An 8,744-nucleotide genomic window follows, 5' to 3' on the forward strand; every position below is an offset into this window, starting at 1 on the left:
TTATAAGGCAACCAAGGAAACCGGGTTCCAAAGAAGCATCAGCCCCTCCAGTGAGAGATGGACCCACAAACCTTTGGTGGAGCAGAGGAGAAAGAGAGAGACTGTTGCCAATTGGATAAGAAGAAATTGACTAAAATGTTAACAGGTTTTTAAAGGCCAAACGTGGGCAAGCACATGTAGCGCCCGCGGCTGCGAGGGCAGCCTGCACGTAAGAGGGCAGGACCAGGCCGGGCGCCGTGGCTCACGCCTGTGATCCCAGCACTTTGGGAGGCCCAGGCGGGTGGATCATGAGCTCAGGAGATCGAGACCATCCTGGTCAACATGGTGAAACCCCGTCTCTACTAAAAATGCAAAAAATTAGCTGGGCATGGTGGCATGCGGCTGTAATCCCAGCTACTCAGGAGGCTGAGGCAGGAGAATTGCCTGAACCCAGGAGGCGGAGGTTGCGGTGAGCCGAGATCGCGCCATTGCACTCCAGCCTGGGTAACAAGAGCGGAACTCCTTCCCCCCCGCAAAAAAAAAAAAAGAGGGCAGGAGCACAGAGACTGTGGTGCAGCTGAGGAGCAGACACCCCCTCCCACTTCCTCGGGTGCTTCCCTACCGAGACGGAAAAGCTGCTGGTGCAGGGACTGCAGACCCTCTTTGCCTGTGCCTTCTGGGGAAAGAGTAGAGGCCAGACCCATCTGCTTCAAAGAGAGAGGTGGGACAGCCCCTCCCAGGGCACAGACGAAGGGCTGGGTCACTGCTGGGAAATGATGGAAGCAAAAACCCTATACCACTGGGGGACCCGGAGAACATATCTGGGATTCAGGATCCTACATTTATACCAGGAAGAGGTCTGCAGGTGATGGGCGTGGGGAAGCAAATTCCCACCCAAATCCAAATGCAGATACAAGCATTGTGGTGGCCAAGGCGGGGAAGGGAAGGAATGCTTAACAAACTCTGTCCCTGAGGCCCAGGTGCACAGCGCCTGCCTAAGACCAAGGCCAAAACAAGGCAACAGAGAGCCCCTCCACGCCCCCACCGCAAGTCCAGCTCTCAGGAAAAAACGACTCTACAGCTCCAGGAGGGCCAGACGCGCAGACAGCCCCCGTGCGCCATGGTGTAGGGATGGCCGAACGCCGAAAGGGAGCAAGCCAGAACACCGAGAAAAGCCTCTGGCTCCTGAGTCTCAGGGCACCAGGCATGACAGCAGCCTGTCACAGGGGTACCTGAAACCCACAGTGCACTGAAGGTAATGACAGCAGCGACAAAACTCAAACTCAGTAACTGTTGCGCACAGACTTGACAATGCGGACCAAGGCCAGCCAGGTGCAGCGGCTCATGCCCCTAATCCCAGTACTTAGGGAGATCGAGGTGGGAGGATCATTTGAGCCCACGAGTTCGAGGCTGCAGGGCACCGTGAAGGCAACGCTGCACTCCAGCCTGGGTGACAGAGCAGGACTCTGTCCCAAAAACAAACAAACAAACAAATACAGACTGTAATTAAGTGGTTAAAAGATCTGGTAGAAAAAGCAGACAGCAGACATAAAGGTATGAGGAATTTCAGCAGAGACGCAAACTGTAAGAAAGACTCTAATGGAAGAGCTGGAAATGTAAAAACGTGATGTCACATCAAATAATTCTTCCAATGGGTAAATTGCTAGCCTGAACACGAGCTGAGGAATGACTCTTTGAACTTGATGAGAGGTTCCAGAAAGACATTAAACTTCTCAACAGCCATAGTATGGTCTGGAGGATAATGATTACTGCCTTCAACCATCCATCAACAGTGAACTTAAAGATATTTTTATACCTAAAGGATCTCAAAAAAAAAAAAAAGAATGTTTCATGTGCCTTTCCTTGGGAACTTCTTGGAGTATATTCTCCACCAAAATGAGGGAGTCAACCAGAGAGAAAAAGACAGGGGTTCTTGAATCAAGGTATCCAATAGAAGTGAGAGGCAAGGGAGGTTTCCAGGATGACAGTGACAGGAAGACAGCTGTGGAAGAGGCCCAGGGAAAGAGGAGGACAGGGAGACAGAGGGCAGGAGGTCAAATACTTCTGGAAAAAAATGGAATTGGGCCGGGTGCAGTGGCTCACGCCTGTAATCCCAGCACTTTGGGAGGCCGAGGCAGGTGGAGCACATGAGGTCAGGAGTTTGAGACTAGCCTGGCCAACATGGAGAAACCCTGTCTCTACTAAAAGTTAAAAAAAAAAATTAGCTGGGCATGGCAGTGAGTGCCTGTAATCCCAGCTCCTTGGGAGGCTGAGGCAGGAAAATTGCATGAACCCAGGAGGCAGAGGTTGCAGTGAGCTGAGATCGTGCCATTACACGTCCGCCTGGGCAACAAGAACAAAACTCCATCTCAAAAAAAAAAAAAAAAAAAGGAATTGGTAAGTTATCTGACGTATTAGACCACTGAGAGGAGTTTTATGGTCTGTTTGGATGTCTGGGGCTAAATTAGTGAAGAGTACACTTTAAAAAAAACTAAGCCAGCCAGCAAACACAAGAAGGACAAGCATTATTCTAGGAAGAAAGTTACAATGCCATACCAAATAAATAAATAAATAAAGAGGCAGATAATTGAGTGACGCCGCCCAAGCAGGGAACTTCAGGGACCGATGGCCACCAAGAGGAGCTAGGGACAGGCAAAGGACTCAGCGTAGGCTCTCAGGTGGCTCTGTCAACATCTGGGTGGCAGGCTCCTGGCCTCCAGATGTGTGAGAAAATTCATTCCTGCTGTTTTAAGCCACTCAGTTTGTGGGGCCTTGTTATTAGCAGCCTTAGGCAGCTGATACGCTTACCCTTTTAAACAGGAATGCTCACACCTGAATAACTCACAGTCATCAACTGTCCAACTGGGCCTTGCTCCTAATTGGCCGAAACATCCGTGTTGATGACCATGGACGCACCACAGACCTCCACCTCCACTCATCCGCAGAGTACACCACGGGCTTCGTCACCGCACAGACCCACAGAAGACTCCACTGAAGCAAGGGCCAAATCATGGCCATTAAGCACAGTGCCGGTCACTTATCGGCAGGGCCCTTCCTGCTGTAAAGGAGCCTTTTTCCTTCATTCCTTGTTAATTTCCAGCCACAGTTTCTACAGCGGCTGTTCTCCATCTTCCTGGGGCCCTCACTCAGGACTGGCTCCTGGGTCTGCTCAGTTTGTGCACCTGTGCCCCAGGGAGCGGAGGTCCCCTCGGAGGCAAGTGGACCCCACGGCCGAGGACCCGAGCTGCTTTTCTTTATCCTAGTCTCCCATCAAGCAGGCCTCCTCCTGGCGCTGGGTCAGCCACAGAAGCTGAAACATGGTGTCGTGGAAAGTTTCACAGGACACTTTCTATTAAGAAAGACAATTTTGCTTTTAAGGGACTTTAATAGCACTGAGAGACTTGGCTGAGGGTGTTAGAAGGGTGGCCCACTGCAGTCCCCCTTGCCAGCGGCCTCACGCACTGACCTCCTCACCTCCGCTGACCTCCACCCCACTCTGCCAGTCACCAGCAGCGTCACATCTTGTTCCTTGTCACGGCTTCTCCGCCCCCAGGATGTCCCTGCCAGGAGATGCCTCTCGGGACAGGAACTTCCGTGACTTCTGTCCTCCCACACACGCACCGTCGCCAAACCTGCTCTCCTCGTCCCCGCCTGTGTCTAGCCCCTCCCTGTCCTCCTCGTCACCCTCGTTGGAAGGTGATCATTGGCCTCTGTTCCTTCCCACTCAGAATCAGGCACTGTGGGTTGAAGATACTGTGGGTTAATCATCAACACGCTTAAATTGCAATAGTTGAGAGTTACATTTGACTTTGGAATTCAAGTGATACTGGTCCCTTTATTTATAAGTCTCATACTTTCATGCGACATAATGAACACTATAAATAAGTGAAAAATGGGCTGGGCAGGGTGGCTTACAGCTGTCATCTTAGCTCTTTGGAAGGCCAAGGGTGGAGGATCACTTGAAGCCAGGAGTTTGAGACCAGCCTGGACAACATAGTGAGGTCCCTTCTCTACAACAAACAAATAAAAAGCTGGGCCTAAACGCAGTCCCAGCTGCTAGGGAGGCTGAGGCATAAGGGTCTCTTGGGCCCAGGAATTCAAGGCTGCACTGAGCCATGATTGCACCACTGCACTCCAGCCTGGGCAACAGAGCAACAACCTGTCCCTAAAAATAAATAAATAAATAAATTTAATAAAGAAATGGTGAAAAATGAGCAATATAAATAGGGGAAAAGATTATTCCTAATTTATTTATATTCTAACTTAATTATCCATCAAGAAGACTTTTCCTGGCAAAGAGCTCTGAAAGGGGCAGTTTGAGTGCCTCGTGGCTGGCAGAGGGGTTTCAGGAGCTGGCTTCACACCACATTCCCATGACAGACCCCAGAGAACACCCAAACTCATGGCAGTTTCCAGAACGTGGCTGAAATTCACAAGAGCAGGGCGAGAGTGGATTCCAACAGTGAATAGAATCAAATGCCAAAGACAACGGTGGAATTAAAGAATACCCCAGGGAAGTGAATCGGGAGGAGGCCGGCACATCAAGGATGAATGGGGACTGCGTGTGCCGCCAGGCCTCCAGTGGTGGCATCCACACTTGTACAGCTTTTAAGCAGTGGAACTCTTTCTTTGAATTGAAAACAGACAGGAGGAGGACTCTGATTAAAGTCGAAGTCAGCCCCCTCACCCCATCCCACTGACTCTAGACGTGGTTCCGGAACTCCTCCCTTAGAGCTGCAGAGATGAGAGCTGGCTGGAAAATTCACCTCTCTGAAGCCAACGCTGTTGGCTACTCCCAGAACTGGCTATTGGGTGTAAATATTTATTAGAATATTTGTGTTGAGCGATCTATGTGTGTGGACTTATAATATCTAGTAAATGGTTGAATCCGGCATGCCTTTCTATGTGTGATTTTTTTTTTCCTAAGAAACCTTCTCAAATTTTTGTATTTCACAAGTTTCCAGACACCATTGCTCTTATTTGCTCTTAGCTTTGGCACCCAGACACCCACGGTTGGGTGATCAATGACTATATATATATATGTATACACAGTATATATAAGCAATTGAGAAACTGATTTGAATAAGGCATAATCTCTGCCTCCACAAAGCGTGGAGTCTAACAAGGGAGATAATAATACGGGGCATGCGAAAAACACTGAATTAGAAGCCTGTGCAGCATATTATGGGAGTCCAGAGAAAGGGCATTTGCATCAACTTACCGGCAGAGTGCAGAGGTCCAGGGACAGGTGACAGAGAGATGACATTTGACATGAGTTTTGAAGGATAAGCGGAATTAAGCTAAAATCAAACGATTCACTACAGAGATGGGTGAATTCCAGATTGTGAAAAACTTTGTGCTTTTTTATCTCGCATGTATATGACCTACTCCAACAGACAAAACCACAGAAATGGTGAACCAATGAGTGACTGCGGATTGAGGGTCTGGACTGCCGTGGGCTCACACAGGGAGCTTCCTGGGGCAATAGTTCTGCATCCTACCTGGTCTTCATGGTGGATACCTAAATCTATTCATGTGCTAAATTTCACAGAACTGTATGACCTCCCAAAAGTCAAATTTACTATTTCATCATTTCAAAAAAAATTAATTTAAATAGTTTAAAAGTATATAACTTTATTAATAATTGCAAGACTTTTTCTTATTATTTGTGCATTACATGACTGTATAGAAAGAAACTCCAAGGGCATCAACCAAATATTTACAAGAAGTAATAAATATATTCAGCAGGAATGGCTACACGAGGGAAAACTATTTTAAATACTGTGTTACTTAAGAAAACACAGTGAAACTCTCTTTATGGGATGACTGAAAACAACAATAACACCAAATGCCTGAACATTCATTCACCTAAGAACACAGGGAATGTCTGTCTTAGAGCTCAAGTAATTTACTGCTTTAATAAGAAAATCACAGCCCACTGCAGAATGATACACAGGTTGTGATCCTAATAACATTTTAAAAAATTTAGATGTGTCCACAGACAATACGTATGTCAATGCACACACACACACACAAAAGCCACCGAAACAGAGATTACCCCTGTAGAAGAAAGAGGGGTGGGGCGTGGGGTGGTTCACCAGGGAACTTCCATTATTTATTACTTAGATAATTCTCCATTATTTGACATTTTGGTAGAATGCATTCATGTATTGTCTGTGTAATCGCTTAAACAATAAGGAAAAGAAAACTACAGCCCAGGTAGGAAGGTCGCATACTTAATACACAAGAAATAAGAAAAAATTAGGACCACATATTTTTAAGTTAAAAACAGCTTCACAGCATTTCTAGAACCCTGAAAAACAGAAATGGTAATTAAAGTCAATTCTTGCCATTTTTCATTTTTTTAATTCAATTTTTCATTATTATTATTTTTTGAGATAGTCTTGCTCTGTCACCAGGCTGGAGTGCGGTGGTGAGATCTCAGCTGACTGCAACCTCCGCCTCCTGGGTTCAAGTGATTCTCCTGCCTCAGCCTCCCAAGTAGATGGGACTACAGGTGCCCACCAACACTTGGGCCCAGCTACTTTTTGTATTTTTAGTAGAAACGGGGTTTCACCATGTTGGCCAGGATGGTCCTGATCTCCTGACCTTGTGACCTGTCCACCCCGGCCTCCCAAAGTGCTAGAGCCACTGTGCCCGCACATCATTGTTTTTTATTTTTAAGAGAAAAATCCATCATTGCATGTAATATTGTACCTTAGTTTTAAAATATGCTAATTGAAAATAGATTTCGAAGTTTAATGCTTATTTTATATAGTAATGGTTTTTCTCCTTATTAAAAAAAATAAGTTATGTAAATACTAGCTTTTCATTTCTGTAATAAACCAATCTTTTACTGGGCTCTTATAGTCTATCTACTAACGTTTCATTTTAAACTTTTGTCCTTTGAGATACTTACAAATCTGAAGATCAAGCTATATTTACCTTGTGAAAGATATTTAACCTCATACCGTCTGTTTATATACTTTGAAACAGTTTATATAACAGGAAATTTCCATCCTTCAAAAACTCTGGAAATCCTTGCACACTGTTGGTGGAACTGTAAAATGTTGCAACTGCTATGGAAAACAGTATGGCAATTCGTAAAAACATTCAAAATAGAATGCCCACATGACCCAGCAGCTCCACTTCTGGATATCTGTCCAAAAGAACTGAAAGCAGAATCTCCAGAGATAGTTACACATGGTGTGCAAATATACACATGGTGTGCAAATATACACATGTTCATAGCAGCTCTATTCACAATAGCCTAGAGGCGGAAGCAACCCACATGTTCATCAACGGATGAATGGATAACAAAAATGTAGTGTATACATACAAGGGAAGCTTTAAAAAGGAAGTAAATCCTGTCACATGCTACCACATGGAAGAATTTTAAGGACATTATGCTAAGCAGAATAAGTCAGTCACCAAAGGACAAATACTGTGTGATTCCATTTATATGAGGCACCAAGAGCAGGCAAATTCACACAGACAGAAAGTAGAATGGTGGTTACCAGGGGCTGGGGCCGGGAGAACACTGAGTCATTGTTCACGGGTAGAAAGTTTCAGATTTGCAAGATGAAGCTCAGGATACGGAGGGTGACATGCATGGCGAGCTTGAAGCCACTAAGCTGTATACTCAAAAATAGTTAAGTTAGCAAATTTTATGTTACGTGTTTTTTATCACAACAAAAATTAATAACTCGAAAAAATTTTTTGGTGAGACAATGGGATTAATTACCCTTGGGTCTTAATAGCAGGCCCTTGGGGAACAAATCTATTGCCTTTTCTTTGGGGTACATTTTCTTTGTATGTTAATTAATTTCACCTCAGAACCACACATGTCAGAGCTAAATGGGACTTGAGGAATCCTCATTTATATCAGAAATTAAACATCTGCAGGGACCTCACAGCCACCCAACAGCAAAGTACAGCTCAAGGAAGTAGGTGGGGGGGCCCATGCCATCCATAGCTGCTGCCCAGCTGCAAGCTGCGTGCCACAGGAGTGGGGCCCCAGAACACCACGTTTGTAGGTGAAATCTCCTGACTTTAAAATATTAACCACTAATCAAGAAAAATATGTTAACATCGAAATGGCTAATACACACAGGTGCACATGTGCGCACGCACATGCACGCACACACGTGTGTATAAAGGGCAGGGGAGAGGCACCTGGCTTGAGCTTGCAGGCTTTGGCACTGGAATATCTTCATTTTAAATATAAGAAAGCTAAGCACTGAGCAAGGTCTTCTGAGCAGGTTGAGACCACAACCTGGTGATCCATTCTGCACGGTGGGTCTTCAAAAGCCCCTGAAACCTGATAGTACAACGTTGAAGTCTTGCAGGCACAATCTAATCTCTGCATCTTCCATGTCTCTGCTAGTTTTTGTTATGCATGTTGCTGAACTTGGCCTTTTTCTTTAACTTCTCTGTCCTTCAGTTTCTGTGAAATGGAGATAGTCATTCCTAACTCCATAAGGTGGTTTTGAAGATCAAATGGAACAGTACATGCAACACACAGAGTCTGAGCCTGGCATTTCATAGGCAAAAACAAGCCGTGAAAAAGGGTCTCCCTACTCAGTAAGTGCTGCTGGGATAACTGGCTAGCCATATGCAGAAGACTGAAACTGGACCCTTTCCTCACACCATATACAAAAATTAACTCAAGATGGGTTAAAGACTTAAATTTAAAACCCCAAACTATAAAAACCCTGGAACATGACTTAGGCAATACCATTCTGGACATAGGAACAGGCAACGAT

This window comes from Saimiri boliviensis, chromosome 16, assembly GCF_048565385.1.
Source record: "Saimiri boliviensis isolate mSaiBol1 chromosome 16, mSaiBol1.pri, whole genome shotgun sequence".
Lineage (NCBI taxonomy): Eukaryota > Metazoa > Chordata > Mammalia > Primates > Cebidae > Saimiri > Saimiri boliviensis.